The sequence below is a fragment of the Anser brachyrhynchus genome (genome assembly GCF_964034855.1).
Source record: "Anser brachyrhynchus genome assembly, chromosome: Z".
Lineage (NCBI taxonomy): Eukaryota > Metazoa > Chordata > Aves > Anseriformes > Anatidae > Anser > Anser brachyrhynchus.
The window spans coordinates 17,175,054-17,194,674 of NC_137697.1; positions in this window are offsets into that span (position 1 = coordinate 17,175,054).

The window sequence follows — 19,621 nt, forward strand, 5'->3', positions numbered from 1 at the left end:
GTTCTGACTGGACACTTCTGATATATTTTTATTTTAAGATTTGCAAATCTACAGAATTAGGTATTTGGTAATGGCTAAAACTATATGTTAGCAAAATATTGGGTACTATTCAATTTACAATATTCTCCAAAACTTTTGAAAGTTTGATTCTGTTTACCAGAAGCAAAGTTCTTAACCAGACTAATTTGAGAACAATTTTACATTTGTCTAGCTATGAAAACATGCCAAAGGACATCTAAAAATAAATAAATAAAATAAATGTAGTATTCAAGCACCACTGTCATTAATTTGTTGTATTTTATTACCCAAATCAATGCATCTAGTTACTATTAGGTTTGCGGTATTTTATTGTTTAGTGTTTGCAGTATTTTGTTGTTCAATATTTCACATGAGTTCAGTGAAGTATGACTATAAAAATGAATACTTCAGAATAGAGAGGATTGCAGCTGCCTACTTGCAGGAGGAGCCGAGAACAATATGTGGGATGTCTTTCTGCAAATGTTTTTTTGTTTGTTTGTTTTTGTTTTTGTTTTTCAAACTCAACATCCATATCAGTTCATTCAGGTCATCACCAAGTACAGCTACTTATACTCACTAACCTGCTCCAATACTCCATACATCTGTCCAACAACACAAGATCAGAGACCCTCCAGGGTTTTTCAACCTGTGGTTAAAACAAAACAGATGACAATCAGGTATGGGTAACATTATTAAAGTATTAAAGTATACCAAGTACTGTCAGAATGCAAACTGAGACTTGGGCGACACTAGTGCTGGCTCTTTTTGAAGGTAAAACAAATCAGGCCCTCTCCTGATCATGTAAGCACATCTGCAAGCTGCTGTAAGACAATTTTTTGAGCTTAATTGTTTAAACTTCACAGGTGAAAGAAGTTGCAGTTGGTTTAAATCTTCAAATAATCTGTGACATATTCCCTTTTCACTGGAAATTTCTATCCAACTATCACATCTAACAAATTTCCCTTTCAAAAATATTTTTAACAACATTTTCAGCTCATGGAAAGGAAATTCATGGCAGGAATGGTGCAGCATAAACTGCAGCTCCATTGAAATGGGGAAAACAATTACATCTCATAAGGAGATAACATATATTAGGGCTTGGGAGATAAAGCTAGGAGTGATAGAACCAACAAAAGAGCACTGTTATACTTGTACTTCACAATCCAAGGTTAGAGTAACAGTGCATGTAGAGTTATATACAATTCAGAGCAAGATAAGACCAAGATAGAATCTGGAAGAGTAACTATTTTTGAGAAAAAGTGAGATCTGATTTTTTTAAAGTAGAAATAACATACAAGGGTCTAACACAAAGGGCTAAATTAGCAGAAAGAGTCAGCATAGTTTTCATTTACACCCTTGATGACCTGCCCTTAGACATCACATACAAGTTAATCTGAAGAAAGACTTAAATGTTTAATTGTTTGCAGTTTACTGTCATTCTTTTTGTAGTCAAATCACTTTTAAAGCCAGCAGTGAGTTTGTCTGCCTGGAGATTGAATGACAGTCTCTGTTACTAAGTACAAATAAATATGAGCAGGAATTCACAGAACACCTGAAGAAATTAAATGAAAAGAAAAAGGATGTCATGTCATGTGTTTTCAAATGCAGTGCCTCAGAGAAAGGAGTTCAGTAGCCTTTTTTCTAAAGGCTGACATAATTCAATTTATTTCAAGATAATATAATATATTAACTATGGATTTATCAACAGTGAAATACGAGTTTTATTTACAGAAAAAAAAAAGAAGAAAAAAAATTTTGATTTACAATTAAACATTAAAAACATATTTCAGGGAGTGAGATTTAATAATTCTGTTGACTGCTTATCATAGAGCATCTCCAACATTGTGCTTTACTATGGAGTAATATTATGATAAGGAACGTGTTTTTGTCTAGGCAAGGAAGAATAAAATCTCTGGTAAACATCCAGAAAAGTTTTTTTTTTCTTTTGTTTTTCTTCTTGTAGATACAATAGTTTTGAATTGTGTTTATGAATAAGAGAATAAGTTTCCGTTGTCCTGCTGGAATTTTCCATTTTGCTGTTGTAAAAGAGGAAGTCAGGTTCTAAATATAATAATTTCTTTTTTTTCCTTTAGGGACAGTCTACATTACATTGATAACTAGATGTCTTGCAGAAGCAAGAACAGGTAACCTGGGAGGAATACAGAGACATTGTCTGAGCATCCAGGGGTAAAGTTAGGGAAGCTAAAGCCCAGGTAGAATTGAATCTGGCCAGGGAAGACAAGGTCAACAAAAAGGGCTTCTACAAGTACATCAGTGGCAAAGGAAGACTAGGAAAAACATGGGCCCTCTTAAGAAAGAAATGGGAAACCTGGGTCCTAAGGGAACTCACGGATGAAATTGCTAAGCCACTCTCCATTGGATTTGAGAAGACATAGCAGTCTGCTGAAGTTCCCACTGACTGGAAGAGGGGAAACATAACTTCCATATTTAGAAAGGAAAAGAGGAATAACTGGAGGACTACAGGACAGTCAGTCTCCCTTCTGTGCCTGGCAAGATCACGGAGCAGATCCTCCTGGAAACTGTGTTAAGGCACATGGAAAATAAGGAGGTGATTGATGACAGCCAACCTGGCTTCACTAAGGGCAAATTGTGTGCAAATTATTTGACACTATCCTGGATGATATCCTTGTCTATTTATTGGAGAGAAATGGATTTCATGGATGGACCACTTGGTGGGTAAGGAATTGTCTGGATGTTTGCATTCAAAGAGTTGTGGTCAACAGCTCAATGTCTAGGTGGAGAACAGTGTTATTCATTAGTTAGTATTGGGACCAAAATTATTTAACACCTTTGTCATTGACATGGGCAGTGAAATTGAGTGCACACTCACCAGGTTTGCTGATGACACCAAGCTGTATGTGTGGTGGATGCGCTGGAGGGAAGGGATGCCATCCAGAGGGACCAGGTAGAATTGAGAGGTGGGCCTGTGCAAGCCTCATGAAGTTCAACAAGAGCAAGTGCAAGGCCCTGCACATGGATCAGGGCAATCCCGAGCACAAATGCAGGCTGGGTGGAGAATGGATTGAGAACAACCCTAAGGAGTGGGACCTGGGGGTGTTGGTAAATGAGAAATTCAGCATGAGCCAGCAATGTGCACTTTTAGCCCAGAAAGCCAATCTCATTGTGGCCTGCAGCAAGAGAAGCATGACTAGCAGATCAAGGAAAGGGATTCTCCCCCTCTGCTCTGCTCTCATGAGACTGTACCTGGAGTATTGTGTTCGTCTCTGGGGTCGCCACCACAAGAAGGGCATATAGTTGTTAAAACAAGTCCAGAGGAGATCCATGAGGATAAGGGGGCTGGAGCACCTCTGCTATGAAGACAGGATGAGGGAGTTGGGGTTGTTCAGTCTGGAGGAGAGAAGGCTCCGGGGAGACTTTATAGCAGCCTTCCAGTTCCTACATGGGGCCTACAGAAAAGCTGGGGAGGGACTCTGTCAGTTCACATAGTGACAGGACAAGGGGTAATGGCTTTAAACTAAAGTAGTTCAAATTTTAAATTAGACATTAGGAAGAAATTCTTTATTGTGAGGATGGTGAATCACCAAAAGATGTTGCCCAGAGAAGCTGTGAATGTCCCATCCCTGGAAGTGTTTAAAGCCAGATTGGATGGGGCTTTGGTCAACCTGGTCTAGTAGAAGGTGTCCCTGGCTGTGGCAAGGGTATTGGAATTAGGTGATCTTTAAAGCATAACCATTCTATTAATCTATGAATTTTGTCATGAGAATATATGAGAAAAACGAAAGCTGCCAACAACCTGGTAGCTGAGGCACTTACTTGAGGAAGTCATATTGTGTAAGACAGCCATGTTCAAAGCCTCTTGTCTGCCTAATTCAGTGCAGGGAGTTGAACCTCCATATCTACAAGTGTTAGTTCTAACCACTCCGTTATGGAGTAATTTCTTTTTCTGTCTTGCTGCAGTGCATTTCCTACAGCAGGTTGTCTCTCATGAAAGCAGGTCCAAGAGAGACCCCTTACTCCAAAGGGATCTGTAAAGTACATTCAACCCCCAGTTGAGAAGCAAGCAAATAACCCGGATCTCTACCTCACTCTGTTCCTAGCTGTGACCAGGAATCCCAGTGACACTCACTGATTATATTACTACCAAATCCTGACTATTTACATGAGTTTTATTTGGATTAATGTTTATGTTTGCTTGTTTGTTTTAGTTTATATGTTTGATTGTTTATTTCATAGAAACTGCAGTTGAATTTGAATAGTTATGAGTGTCTGGATTACAGGTCCTGGCCTCCTAGCTGCTCCTGGTGGGGTAGCATACCATATCCCCATCATCCTATTGCTCTCCATATTGGACTGGTTTTATTGCAATAGTCATAAGGGTAGAGCATAGTAAATAGTTTAAAAAATAAAGTAGGATATAGGTGCTTGTAGACATTATCAGTAAAATGCAATACCAGGTACAAAATCAGTACTCTTTAAACAGGTTGTCTTAGATGTTTTAGTTTACACAAAGATCAATTGTTTCTCAAGTCTGTACATCCTAAGTTAAATATCATGGCTTCTCTGTTCTCCTCAAAATACAGGAAGAGAAGAAAAAAAAACAAAAAACAAAAACATTTATTCCATGTTTGACTTTCTTCATTGCATGACCAAATGAAGACCTCAGAATCCAATTACCCCAAGGGTGGTTTGCTGCAAGCTTTGGCCTTATTTATCAGCAATGACATTCCTAAGGCTAGCTGGCTTTGCTTACCACTATAATTTGTGTTTTCTCATCTCAGTTTGGGTGCAAGTAAATGAGTTTAAAGTGAGGGCATTTGTTTAAATTTCTGTCTTTTAAAAGTTGTGCTAGTGTTTGCATTGCATTTTTTTTTCCTCTGTAACATTTGGGAATAGAAGGATGATGTAGTCCATAACTTCACTGTCTGCACAAACTCCTTTCTAAGACAAAGAACAAAACAGCTGATTGGAATAGCTTGGAAGTGGTACTCCAGTTTTGGTAGACCAGGACACCAGATAAGAGGAAAATAACGGTGATCCCAAATGTTGAGAAAAGAATTGCTAAGAGGTTTACAAGAACTATAGATAAATTCAGGCACATATCTTTATCAGCAACTCATTTTGGAGGAGGAATAGCTGGTTAGGAACCGTTTAATAGGACTTCCTGTCTAGCAGTACTCCAGAAAGCAGAGTGCTCTGCTACTGTCTGGATGAGAAGGTCCATGCCTGCTTTTCTCTGCTGGTGATGAGGTGCATTTTCACTGTTTTTTGCTCTCCTTGGCCTGCATTGACCCCTACATGTAGTTCCTCTTTATGAGTACTGCAGCTACCTCTAGCTTCATGGAAGTGTGAATCTACTCCACAATATCCTTGTTAAAGAGTCAAGCATATGATCTGAATTTTGTAGTATGATTACCTCTACATGTAGTGTTATTTTGTGTATTCTTCTTTGTCAAAACCTTAAGCTTGAGAGTGTTTTCTTCTCATCTGGCCAAACTGTCAAAGTGATGCATGTGAGCACTTGTAATTCTTAATCCTGTACAGGTTGTTTTTAGAATCTTTCTTGCTCCTGTGTTAAAATGGGGAAAAAAAAATAATTAGTTTTTCTGTCAAGTTATTCATTCAATTTTTGCACCTATGCCATATTGCAGTCCCAAAGGTGCTCTGAGTGAAAAAATCAGTTTTTTACCACTTCTGTACTTTAGCACATATCTGAATTGTAACATCACTTTAAAGAACAAGAAGTGAAGCTGTCCTGAGGCTAGGAGCCATGGCTTTTTACAGTTCTCTAATTAACCACAGTCAGTTCCATTTCTTCAACATATGGGTCAAATCTTTTTCATATACTGGCATCCTGTAAGAAGAATATTTGCTTTTGGAGAGCCAGGGAATCGTTCTTTAATTGCAAACATTTGGTAATGGACTCTTCTTTCTCTTACAACATGTACATCTTTCTTGGCTCTTTGATGTTTAGTTTGTTGCTTATCAGACATCTGAGAATTATAGCTACAGCAACAATTCTCCTCCTCTGTTAGCTTTACTACTTCCAGCAATTTTTATCATACTGTAGTGATTTATTATTTTTAAACAAGCATAACATTCACAGAAATCATTCTGTATATGTCACTTTTAGCATAGTATTTAATCTACTTTTTTTCATCTGTAATATGAGAGTTTTATAAATGAGTTCATTTAGTATTATTAGATCATTGCACAATTGTGAGATTTTCTGAATTTTGTCATTTTTTATAGCCTTCCTCTGGATACTTTCTAATAGTTTTATGTCCTTCTTATATTGTGGCACCCAAAACTGCACACTGTACTCAAGCTGAGGCTGCACCAGCACAGAGCAGAGCAGGACAATCACTTCCCTCAGCTGGCTAACAATGTTGTGCTTTATGCACCCCAGGATATGACTAGCCCTTTTGGCTGCCAGGGCACACTGCTGGCTCGTATTCAATTTGCTGTCAACCAAAAAGCCCCAGATTCCTTCTGTGGGGCTGCTCTCCAGACTCTTATCCACCCAGTCTGTACATCCCAGGTGCAGAATCTCCCACTTAACACTTGTTAAACTGCATGCAGTTGGAGATTGTCCAGATCTCTAACTTGTCAAGATCTCTCTGCAAGTTCTCTCTACCCTCAAGGGAGACAACAGCTCCTCCCAGTTTAGTGTAATCTGAAAATTTACTTAGTATACCTCCAAGTCCTGCATCCAAGTCATTTATAGAATCAGAGAATCACAGAATCATTTAGGCCTCTGAGATTATCTAGTCTAACCACTAACCTAGCACTGCCAAGTCTGCCACTAAACCACGTCCCTAAGGACCACTTCTACATGTCTTTTAAATACCTCCAGGGATGGTGACTCACCTGCTTCCCTAGGCAGCCTGTTCCAATGCTTCACAACCCGTTTAGTGAAGAAATTTTTCCTAATATCTCACTTAAACCTCCCCTGGTGCAACTTGAAGCCATGACATCGACTGCTCTCCCCCCATCCACTCAGATAGCATCACCAGGTGGGTAGATGAGGGGAGAGCAGTGGATGTCATCTACCTTGACTTCAGCAAGGCTTTTCATACTGTCTCCCATGACATCCTGCTAGCAAAGCTGAGAAAGTGTGGGATAGATAAGTGGAGAGAGAGGTGGAGAGGTGGGTTAAGAACTGACTGGCTGGCTGAGCTCAGAGGGTGGTGATCAGCAGTGCAGAGTCTGGCTCGAGACCTGTGACTAGCAGTGTTCCCCAGGGGTCAGTGCTGGGTCCGGTCTTGTTCAACATCTTCGTCAGCGACCTTGATGAGGGAATAGTGCCCACCCTCAGCAAGTACGCCAATGACACAAAGCTGGGAGGAGCAGCCGACACACCAGAAGGCTGTGCTGCCATTCAGCGAGACCTGGACAGGCTGGAGAGCTGGGCAGGAAGTAACCAAATGAGGTTTAACAAGAGCAAGTGTAAAGTCCTGCACCTGGGAAGGAACAACCACATGTATCAGTACAGGCTGGGGGATGACTTGCTGGAGAAGAGCTCTGTGGAGAAGGACCTGGGGATCCTGGTGGATGACAGGTTGGCCATGGGCCTACAGTGTGCCCTGGTGGCCAAGAAGGCCAATAAGATCCTGGCATACATAAAAAAGGATCCTGTCTCCCCAGTACAAAAAAGACAGGGATCTCCTGGAAAGAGTTCAGCGGAGGGCCATAAATATGTTATGGGGCCTGGAGCATCTTCCCTATGAGGAAAGGCTGAGAGACTGAGTCTGTTCAGCCTTGAGAAAAGAAGACTGAGAGGGGATCTTTTCAATGTTTATAAATACCTGAGGTGTGGGAGACAGAGGGATTTGTCCAACCTCTTTTCAGTGGTTTGTGGCGACAGGACAAGGGGCAATGGCCAAAAAATGGATCACAGGAAGTCCCGCACCAACATGCAAAAGAACTTCTTCACAGTGAGGGTGACGGAGCACTGGAACAGGCTGCCCAGGAAGGTTGTGGAGTCTCCTCCTCTGTAGATATTCAAGACCATCTGGATGCCTACCTGGGCAACCTGGTCTAGGGAACATGCTTTGGCAGGGAAGTTGGACCCGATGATCTCTGAAAGTCCCTTCCAACCTCTAAAATTCTGTAATTCTGTGATTCTGTGATTTCCTCTTGTCCCATTGTTTGCTGCTTGGGAGAAGAGACCTGTCCCCACCTTGCTACAACTTCTTTTGACGTAGTTTTAGAGCATGATCAGGACTCCTCTGAGCAACCCTTTTCCTCCAGGCTAAATAACTCCAGCTTCCTCAGCCACTCCTCATAAGACTTGTGTTCCAGACCCTTCACCAGCTTGATAGAATCGTAGAATGGCTCAGGTTGGAAGGGACCTTAAAGATCATCTAACTCCAACCTCCCTGCCATAGGACTCCTATTGTTAATTACCTGGGAGAAGAGACCAACCCCCAGCTCCCCTCAACCTCCTTTCAGGTAGTTGTACAGAGCAATAAGGTCTCCACACCTCTTCTCCAGACCAAACAACCCTAGCTCCCTCAGTCATGAGGGAACACTCAGAAGTGCTCCAGAGCCTTCACCAGCTTGATAGAATCATAGAATCATAGAATGGCTTGGGACCGTAGAAGGGACCTTAAAGATCATCTAACTCCAACCCCTCTGCCATAGGCAGGGATGCCACCCACTAGATCAGGTTGGCCAAGGCCCCACCCAGCCTGGCTTTGAACACCTCCGGGGATGGGGCATCCACAACTTCTCTGGGCAAACTGAGTCAGTGCCTCACCACCCTCCGAGTGAAGGATTTCCTCTTAATGTTTAATCTAAATCTATCCTCTTTTAGTTTAAAACCATTCCCCCTTGTCCTATCATTATCTACCCAAGTAAAGAGTCCTTCTCCAGACTTTTTATAAGACCCTTTTAAGTAGTGAAAGGTTGCAATGAGGTCTCCCCTGGAACCTTCTCTTCTCCAGGCTGAACAGCCCCAGCTCTCTCAGTCTTTCTTCATAGGAGAGGTGCTCCAGCTCCTTGATCACCTTTGTGGCCCTCCTCTGGACTTGTTCTAATACTTCCATGTCCTTTTTGTGCCTTGGGCCCCAGAGCTGAATGCAGGACTCCAGGTGGGGTCTCACAAGAGCAGATTGGAGGGGAAGAATGGCCTCCCTCACACAGCTGGTCATGTTTCTCTTGATGAAGCCTAGGATACGTTTGGTTTTCTGTGCTGCAAGAGCACATTGCCAGCTCTTGTTGAGCTGCTTATCAACCAACACGCCCAGGTCCTTCTCATCTGGGCTGTTCTTAATCCATTCTCCGCTTAGCCTGTATTTGTGCTTGGGATTGCTCCTGGACCAGATGCAGAACTTTGCACTTGGCCTTGTTGAACCTCATGAAGTTTGCACAGGCCCACCTTTCAAGCCTGCCCAGGTCCCTCTGGATGGCATCCCTTCCCTCCAGCGTGTTGACTGCACTCCTCAGCTTGGTGTCATTGGCAAAATTACTGAGGGTGCGCTCAATACCACTATCTATGTCACCAAAAAAGATGTTAAATAGTCCCAATAGTGACCCCTGAGGAACACCACTCGTTACTGATCTCCATGTGGACATTGATTATAAAATAGCTATATGTTGAGGTTGTGAATCTGGAAAAAGCAGAGTCTGTTATGGCTCTATTTTGTTACGCTGTCACTATGAACAACATCAACCGTAGGCAGATGCATTTCAGGAGCACTTGCCCATAGAAATCTGATTGGAGTTATTCACTAGAGTAGGATCCAAATACAGTAGCATAAATATATCACATCTAAGTGTGTAAAATTTTATATATAAAAAAAAAAGTGGCTCAGGGAAATGAAATAATTTGATCTGCAAATTTTCTGAAAGTGGATTCAAGGGAAAGAAAATTGAAGAGAGTCACAGTCTGTGTTTATTGTTTTGGTTTCAGCAGCAAAGATGTAGTTCTGGTTGAGCTGGATACTCTATTTACAGCCCAAATATCTCAAGGTTTATATCCAGGATGTTTCATATTACAGCTGGTTGAAAGTGAATATATGGATATTAGTGAAACAGGTTATATAAAGTTAATTATTTCTGAAATTACAAACAGTAATATACAGAAGGGGGAATGTGGTTTCAAATAATTGGGAAGGGAGATCTCCTTTACATTAGCTTCAGATGAAAATATTGTTTCAGAATATACATATTTTTGCAAAAAGAATAAAACTTTTTAATATCTTAAAATGAAGAATGAAACATTGCTATAGATTATGCCTAGAAAATTCTTTCTGAAAGTTTTTTGTCATAATAAGTACAGTAATTCACTTTGAATTTAAGTACAGTTTATTTTTGGAACAATAAGTCCATGAGATGAGGATGTGGTTATTCTGATGTGTTTATATAGATTTTTAATTCATTCTTATTTGTCATCCACATCCACCGAAAAAAAAAAAAAAGGAAAACAAAACAAAACAAAAACCACACAGATCTTGTTCCGATACCATAAATATATATTTAAGTGTGTTTCGCTAATGAAATGGGGACTGGGTTTATCCATTTGGCAAATGTCAGTAGGGAGTACTGACTTCTGAGTAAAGAAGACTTACTGAGTAAAGATTGTAGTCATTCCTGAGTAAAGATTGTAGTCATTGAAGCTAGGTAATAACAGAAGAGCAACGCACTGATGGACATAGTCACAATTTCAATTTCTGTGCTCGTGGATACCTTGATCAGAAGTTCTGTACCTGGGTTTGCTGAGGCAGGGAGAAACCATTTCCTAAAAGGCTTGCCCAGTTGCTCTGTGCTTGTAACCTAGAGGGGAATGTGAATGTTGATAACCAAAGTGCTTTGTTGGTTCTCTGAGAAGTGTGTTTTCAGAACAAAAACACAAATCCTCCTACTATGCACTGTCACTGCTGTCCTCCTTCCCTGTCAGCCCTGGAACAGCACATCCATACCCATCCTCTCAGCAGAGGCTTGTAAACAGGACTCTTAACCATAACTCCAGTGCTCTGTCTCCTTTGTAAAGACTGGAGTGGGTTTCTTATCTCAGATATCAGTCACTTAAAAAAAAATAAAATAAAAAATTCTTTTTTTTACAGTGGCTAGTTGTGCATCTGCTGATATTGACTTGGTTTTGGAAAAGCTGCCAAGGGAGCTGAAGCACTCTGCCTACCACTTATTAATATTTGTAATTGCTGCATATGGCATAAGGTCCCTGAAACAGTGAGATCAGTGAAAATGTGTTGTGCTAACAGCAAACTCCAGAACAAAAATTCTACTGGGGATAATTCTTCAGTGTAGACTTTAAGAAAGTGTATGTGCATTCTAAAGGGAACAACTTATTTTAGGATATATTAGCCTAGAACTTATAAACACAAAGGTATAGAAAGAGTTTACAGGAGTCAACATACTACATGCCAGTGATGAGGAGGTCTTCCTTAAATGAAAAGCGAGTACAACCTTTTCACTTAATGCACAGCTCAGCAATAATGCAAAAACAATTGACCTCACTTCCACTGCACTTACGTGCCACATGTATCTACTTCATCTGAGGAACAAAATCCTGTTTTCTCTCTTTTGTTCCTGAAAGAGGAATTATCAGGTATAATGGAGGCTATGAGTCCCTAAAATCCCTCCTCAGTCCTTATGGGAGACCCAGTGCTATTTCTTGCAGCTTGTGCAGGCTCCTGAGCCACCCTGATGGATTAGCTTTTCCCTTTCTTGCTCCACTGCCCTGCCCATTCCTCTGGATGCATGTTTACCTCATGCTCTTCCCTTTTCCTTCACCTTCCCTTTTGTGGTGTGGGAGCGAGCACAGCTACCAGAAGAGACAGCTTTTAGGGCTGTGCGGAGAGGGAGTAATAGGGAAGGTGATTGTCCTGAAAATATGGGGCCTGGATACCCCTTCCCATGACAGTGAGAGAAGATGCAGGGGAAAGGAGCTCCTAAAACCTCCATGGGGCTAGAGCCTTCCCTCCTTCCTTCCAAGCCGATTGGGATCAGGGGAGACCTCTCACCCCTGTAAAGCCCTACCAGTAGAAATATTGTTCACGACTAGTCATATATCACTTCTCTTATCACAAAAATCTCATGAAATTTTTGTCATGTTCTTACAAGAGACTGGCAGCAATTTTTTACCCTGCTGCAAGGAGCAAATGGCACAAAGCAGTACTGTTTCATCAGATGGATAGTTTGAAAGTGCTGCTGGAGCATGCTGAGGGAATAAAAATTATTCTCCTATACAGTTGCAGTTAGTTAACATTGCAAATCAGATTTGGAAACCTAAAGACTTCTGAAAGACACTGACTTCAGGTCTGAGAGCAAAAGTGCCAGCTACCCAGTGATAGCGACAGGGATGAAAAGAAGTATTGACATCTCCAAGAGAGGCATAAGAGTTCCTGCCCACGTGGGAGTGCGTTCCCATTCAGCAAGGAGACACTCTGAGGCAGTGGATACTGGAGCCTGCAGCTGCAAGGGCTCTCTCAACACACTGGTCAGAGGATGCAACCAGGATGCCAAGATGAAGTGGCTTGTTAAGGTCAACTTGATTGAAAGTCTGTCTGGGAAGGTTCTGAGGAACCTGGATCTGTGACCAGGCCTTTGTTTCCAAGTCTCTGTTCCAAAAAGCAATGTGTTGCTAGCTGTGTATCCAGCCCAGTCTTTCCTGTCCCTAATCATTTTGAAACATCTGGAGGCCACCAGCTGGCTGTATGTTCAATGGCATCTCTACCCTGTTTTATCATGGTCTGCTGCTTGTTTGCTGACTGGTGCTTTCAAGAAAAGTGGGAAAGGTTTTAGACACTGTGTTGTGAACATTAGGCAAGAAGGCTCATCCCTTTGCTTCGAGTTTCTGGCATACACAACCTTTTTTCCATTCCCCTTTTCTCTTCTCCCACATGCACACACACAGGTGGCATAAAGCCGGTGCTTTTCAGCCATGGACTGTAAGCCCTAAACTATCCAGGAGATCTCACCCTCAAGGTGAGGGAGGACTGCAATTGTACACATCAGGCATATGTATTAGACAACACACACACACACACTGAAGAAATATACACTGATAAATAACTTTTTTTTTTCTTCTTTTTTTTCCCTTAACTGACTCTCCATATGCCACATTCACATCCTGTGTAGCATCTCTTCTTCCCTCAGAATTTTATATCCTACAACTTGAAGGACAGTTTGGACATTTTTATGGAAACAGCGCCCAGGACCACATCTGCTGCTCTGCTGGAAGGTCTGCCATATTCAGAAGTGGTCCCTGAAGTCTCCCTGACAGCCCCAGGGGATGAGACCCCTCTGAAGAGCCAACAAGGCTTCCTCAGCCTTCACAGGAACATGGAAACTCTGCCCAGAGTTGCATTCAGTACCAGGATGCTAGGCTTTACTCAGGTCTTTGCCTCAAGATAGCTGCACCTCTCAAGTCTGCCACAGTGCAGGAATGGCCCAGAGAGATTTCTGAAGGTTTTTGGTTTTTATAGACTCAAAATACATATGCCTGATATCCTATGAATTGTGATGATAGCTCAGTCCCAGAGTCCGGGATCTGGGGAAAGAAATGTTTGATTTGAATTGAAGACTGAGATGAATAAATAGGCTTTCAGAACTAGAAACAGATTTTCAGGTGGCTACAAAACAGTACCACAATTCACAGGCAGGGGAAGATATTTGTGACCTGAACTGGGATAACAGACCTTTAGAGAGCTTGTGCTTCAGCTCTATGGAAAAAAAAATAATAAAATAAGTAAATTAAAAAATTCTTTTTCCTTTTCTGCTCCTTAGATTTGTACAAATTATGTAGTGTACAAAATTATTCAGAGCACGTCTATGTATTGATGAGTGTCTGTGATCTGGGAGGTTTTTGGCATGAGTTCATCAGCCAGAAGTCATTCTCAAAGATTTGGTGGAGGTTGGTTGTAGAATACAGGCCAAATATGCACAAAGTTTATTTTCTTCCCTTCCAGTGTAGAGTTCAGCTGGTGAAAAGTTATGAAAAGGAGATGTAAAATACAATGGTCCATGGTCCCCAACTTTGGAAGCACTTCCACGTCATCTGTTAATGCATCTTTTTAATCTGTGACTGAAAATATTTGAATTACTGTATTTGTCAGAATACAGGCCTCTAGACAACAGAAACGGTATGAATAGCTGCCTGTTAAAGGTATCTACCTGCTGGATGACTGAAAAGAAAAGCTTCCCAATAGTGGACGTTGTTCCTGAAATGTATTTACTGAAGGAAAAATATTTCTCATAAGGAAATGAGGCACGTGAACTATCCTTAAAGAAAAAGAAGAAAATTGTTCCAAAAGGCACAAAGTTTCATAGAGTAAGTGCAAGAAGGAAAGTGGAGTGAAGAATGGGAAAATAACGAGGAATTTGAAAAACAGAAAACAAAAATGTTTACAAAAGTCTGATACCTATTTGCTAAGCTGATAGTCATACACTGAAAGAGCTCTGTCTCTTCCCGGTGCATGAAGCATGCAGAGTCTTATTTCTCCATACAAATGGCATGTGATGGCTCAGCATGTACTAGAGCATCATCAGGGTGCTGCTGCTTCTTGAGTGCATTGATTTAATGTCCACTATCTGTGTGTGTATGGAAAATTACTCCAAAACAACGTAACAAAACCCATAAGGTACCTGTAATGAGTGCTGTAGAGATGCTCCCTGTGCCTGTCATATGGGTTTAACTGAAGCCCAGCTGGCCAAAGCTGAGCTTCCTATTCTCGTGCACACAGCACAGGCAGTCTGGACTCATACTTGGGCATAAAAAGGATTTGGAAGGGACTTTAAAAAAGCTCTTTTAACAGTAGCCTGGTGATTGATTTGAAACAACTGGGAATGGTGCTGTTGATATTGTTGTGGCTGAGCACATGCTTAGCCAAGCCCTGCAAAAGGTCAATCTGGAGCTTCTGGTGGCTGAGAAGTGACTGCATTTTTCTGCTGTGAGGATTGATCAAGATTGATGACGGCAATGATTAGGATGGCAGGCTCTAACTTGTTTTTCAAATGAATGTAAAAATACTACTGGGAATGTTAGTTATTAACTTTTAGCTGATAGGAATACAAATGTGATGAATTATAGCATAAGTCAATATTGAAATCTGACAGTAAGTTACATGATCCTCCAGAATTTTTTTCTTTGGCTCATACACTGATCTCACTTTCTAATTGAAATTTTAGACTAGTAAAAATCCAGAAAGAAGTCCTTAATGCTTTTTTCTCTTGAAGCAATGAAAATGGCAAGACAGTGTTGGCAGTTCTCTTTCCAGGAATGGAATTAAAAAGAAAGATAAACATCAAATTAAAAATGCAAAGAAGATGCAGGGCATGGTTGGTTACAGATGCAGAGAATATAGAATATGTGTGTTTCACTAACAATTCTGACAGGAAAACCCAGACTCTGAGCTTGGTGTGTAATGTTAATATCTCCTTGCAAAGCATACAGTTGATAACATGATTGCTCATTGAAACAAATCATAAAGTTGTCCTTATTATGCACAGCTGTAAGGCTGATTTTAATCTTTCCACAACCATCAAGTGTTATATCAGCACAACTAGTATTTCAATGAAGCTCCACATAAGTGTGATATGCAGAGAAGTCTTTTGTTTCAACAGACCAAATTCTTCATGTTAACTTTGTTAGAGAATCTGAATTATTCTATAGAAGTAATATATTTAAAACTATTGAGTATGGAATTAGATAAAACCTGGCATATAATTTACAATCATAGAATCATAAAATCATAGAATATTCTGAGTTGGAAGGGACCAAAAGGACTGATTTCAACTCCTGTCTCCACACAGATCTACCCAAAAACTCAGACCACATGACTAAGAGCGCAGTCCGAACACTTCTTAAACTCCGACAAGCTTAATGCAGTGACTACATCCCTGGGGAGCCTGTTCCAGTGTGTGACCACCCTCTCGGTGGAGAACCTCTTCCTGATGTCCAGCCTCAACCTCTCCTGTCGCAGCTTGACACCATTCCATCGGGCCCTATCACTGGTCATTAAGGAGAATAGATCAGATTTACTCCAGAATTTGACTGCACTGAAATTTTTGTGTGAGAAGTGTTGTATGTAGGGTCAAACCACAGGACATTCTGACATTCCAAATGGATTTTCAATTACTTGATCATTATTTGTGACCAATAATTTAGTTCAGTATTACTGAGAATAATAATCAGTAGGGGTCGTTGTTTTCTACTGTAATCTACTGTTGTTTTAACCATTGACTTTGGACAAATAAAATGTTCTGAAACCCACATGCTCCAAAGCTTGAAAGTTTAGGTCTATTTCAGCTGTAGCACAATGGGATGTTTCTAGAGGTGTGCAGTCTCACCTTTGTAAGTGTAGTACTAATAATCTTTTGAATAGCAACTATTCCAGCCTTCACGTCTATTGCAGTACATTGTATGAAACAAAGGTAGCAGAGAGGGTGTATTACTGAGTTGCAGTCTGCAGAAACACTTTGAGGTTACCTCATCTGTGGAAGCACCTTTGCTTTCATACTTCTCATTCTCTAGCTTTAAGGTCAGGCCACTGTTTTCAGTTTTTAAGAAGACAGTTGACAAAATGGGGAGCTTACATTGTGGTGTAATATTGACTTGTATAACTATCTGCATGGTTCATTGTACTTATATGGTAATTTTTAAATTTCTTATTTATTTTTAAGTACCTTTGCAATTGGCTAAAAGAGTGTTGCCCTTTTATGTCTTAGGTAATGAAGGAGTTATAAAGAGGGTTGGGAAAGCACACAGCATGAACAAAGGGTAAGAAATTAGTATTTCTGATATAGGGTTCTTCAACATTGAAAATTTGTACTCTGGTAATAATCAGCAAAATATTAGTTTGTTGTTGTTGTTGTTTTTCTTTTTTCTTTTTTTTTCCCTCTCCTTATGTTTGGGGGATATAGTCTTGTAGTTTAGCTCGGCAAGCAGTTAAGCACCACACCATTCAGTCAATCCCCTGAACCCAAAACAGTGGGACAGAGGAGAGAATCGAAAAAAAAGATAAAAGTTGTGGGTTGAGATAAAGACATTTTAACAGGACAGAAAAGGAAGGGAAAATAATAATAATAATAATTATTATATTTATATATATATATATATATAAAACAAGTGATGCATAGTGTAATTGCTATCACTCACCTACAGATGCCAAGCTCCTCCCCATGCAGAGGCCCTCCCTGTCCCCTAATTTTTTTGTTCATCATGACACTGTACGGCTAGGGACATCGCTGTGGCCAGTTTGGGCCAGCTGTCCTGGCTGTGTCCCCTCCCAGCTCCTGGTGCACCCCCAGCCTCCTCACTGGCAGGGCAGCGCAAGGAACTGAAACGTCCTGGGCTGTGTGCAAGCAGTGCTCTGCAACAACTAAAACATTGGCATGTTAGCAGCATTATTCTCATCCTAAATCCAAAACACAACACCATAACTGCTGCTAGTAACAAAATTAACTCTATCCTAGCTGAAACCAGGACAGGTGGATAGTATCTGAGTAAAGAGACAGCCAGACAATAGCTTATATTCATGAAAATTGCTGTGGAATGCAACAGTCTTATTCAAATTTGGAGATTTAACTTTTTTATTTGTTACCAGTTTCTAAAGTCTAGAGGAAGGAAATATTCTTTACACAGAATTCCAACTGCCTAGCAGCTTCACACAGATGTCCAAGCCTCTTCTCAGTGAGAATCATATGTTTTCACAAGCTTGCAGAAGTAAGACTTCCTTTAAATATGTCTTATTTGGTTAGATATAGAGCAGATCTCCTTAGGTAAGAACTTGAATACTAAACTGGGAAGAAACCCAGGACTGTGAGCTTGAATGTGCTCCATGGCTCTTGAGCAGAGAGAAGTGCTGCAGCTGTCCTTGAGCCCACCAGAGCCCAGACTCTCTGAAGAACTCCAAGAGCCTAGCAGGGAGATCTCAGGTGTCACCAAGAAAGAAACTGTTCCCTGCAGCAGTGCTCAGTCCTGTGATGGACTTCACACAGGTATGAGGGAGATTACTGTGTCTCCATCCCCCATCTCTTCTGATGTGGGGGCAGTTGCACTAACAGACAGGAGTGCTCGTATGTTCTTTTGCCTGCTGTGAAGGCATGTGTGTGGGTTAGGGACTCTTTTAGCAGCTTGGGGAGCGCTAGCAGTAGGCATGCCACAGCTTGGTGACTCAGAACATCCTTCAGCAAATATGCATCTAGTGCTAGGAACGTGATGTTACTACTCACTATCATCTACAGGAATAACACCAATGCCAGCCCTGATCCCTGGGTGACAACACTGTTGACTCATGTCTAACTTAAAAAGTGACTGCTAAGCTTTGCTTCCAATTCTTTGTTTTCAATTCTTTGCTTCTTATGCTGACTCATCTCTAGCATCACAAGTGACTGCTAAGCTTTGCTTTCGATTCTTTGCTCCCTGTCCTTTAACCAGCTTTCTGTCCAGCTCATCCAGATCCAAGGCAACATAGTTTCTTTAGTATCTTTTGTGTCAAAGCATCTTGGGAAACCTAGATACACTGCTTCCATAGGTGTCCTTTATCCATGTGTTAATTGATGCCTCCAAAGTACTCTAACATGTTATTGAGGGAGAATGCAGGCTCTTTGCAAATAGACCATAGCTTTCTCTAAGCACGGAGATTTTTTCCACTCTGTGTAGCAGTCTTTAAGCAGTGATATTTTGGAGGTGAGTAGCTTCTATAACTGATAAAATTTTACTGTGGCGCGTTAACTGCTGAGGCTAGGAGATGATTAAAAAATTAATATGAAAAGTAGATAAACATTCCTCTTGTATCTTGTCCTGAGGGGGAATTTTTTTTGATGTGTTTCCTGGTAATCCATGCAATCCTCTTCAGCTGTGACCTATTGAAGTAAACAGAGTAACTGCTTTGGCTTTCTAGTAAATAAGGTGAGCTCTTAAGCACCCCTTGATGACTGCCAGCCAAAACTTACAATCTTCTGTAGCAACTAAGTGTGAAAATGAGATACGACCCTCGCATAAGAATAATGATGATAATGATAAGGATAAAAATGATAAAAATGATGATGATGATGATGATGATAATAATAACAAAATGATAAAAATGATGATGATGATGATGATGATGATAATAATAATAATAATAATCTGGCACTGTTTAATCTCATCCTAATCTAAGATTTTGCGCTCCTGCTGCTTTTCCAAAAGCAGTTAGGCCCCACCAGAGTGACATAACAGTTTCTAATGCATTCTGGACCACATGCTCTGCAGGCTGAACCATTAAGGACCTCTATGTACAGGTGTCTAATATCCTTTCCTCCTGCATTTTACACTTCACAGACCACTCCAAAGCCATTCCATGGACACAGTATTAAGATGCACCCTGGCTTCCTCTGCAGAATCTTACAATGAATTATTCCCACAGCAGCCATTTCTCTTGCTGGGCTTGTCTTCATACTGGGTAGAAGTTTGGGAAACAGTAGTATAAAAAGACCTGGAGTCAGGAACAGGGGGCAGAAGACCTGCTGTTTTATTTTCTGAGGATGAGGTCTCCTGTGTTTGAGCTCTAAATGCTTTACAGAACCTGTCAGGCAAGAAAGAAGTGTCAGGAGGTGACTGAAGGCTCGAAAGGGTACAGCTGCTCTAATCTGCCAAGGGTAATGATTTGTAATAATT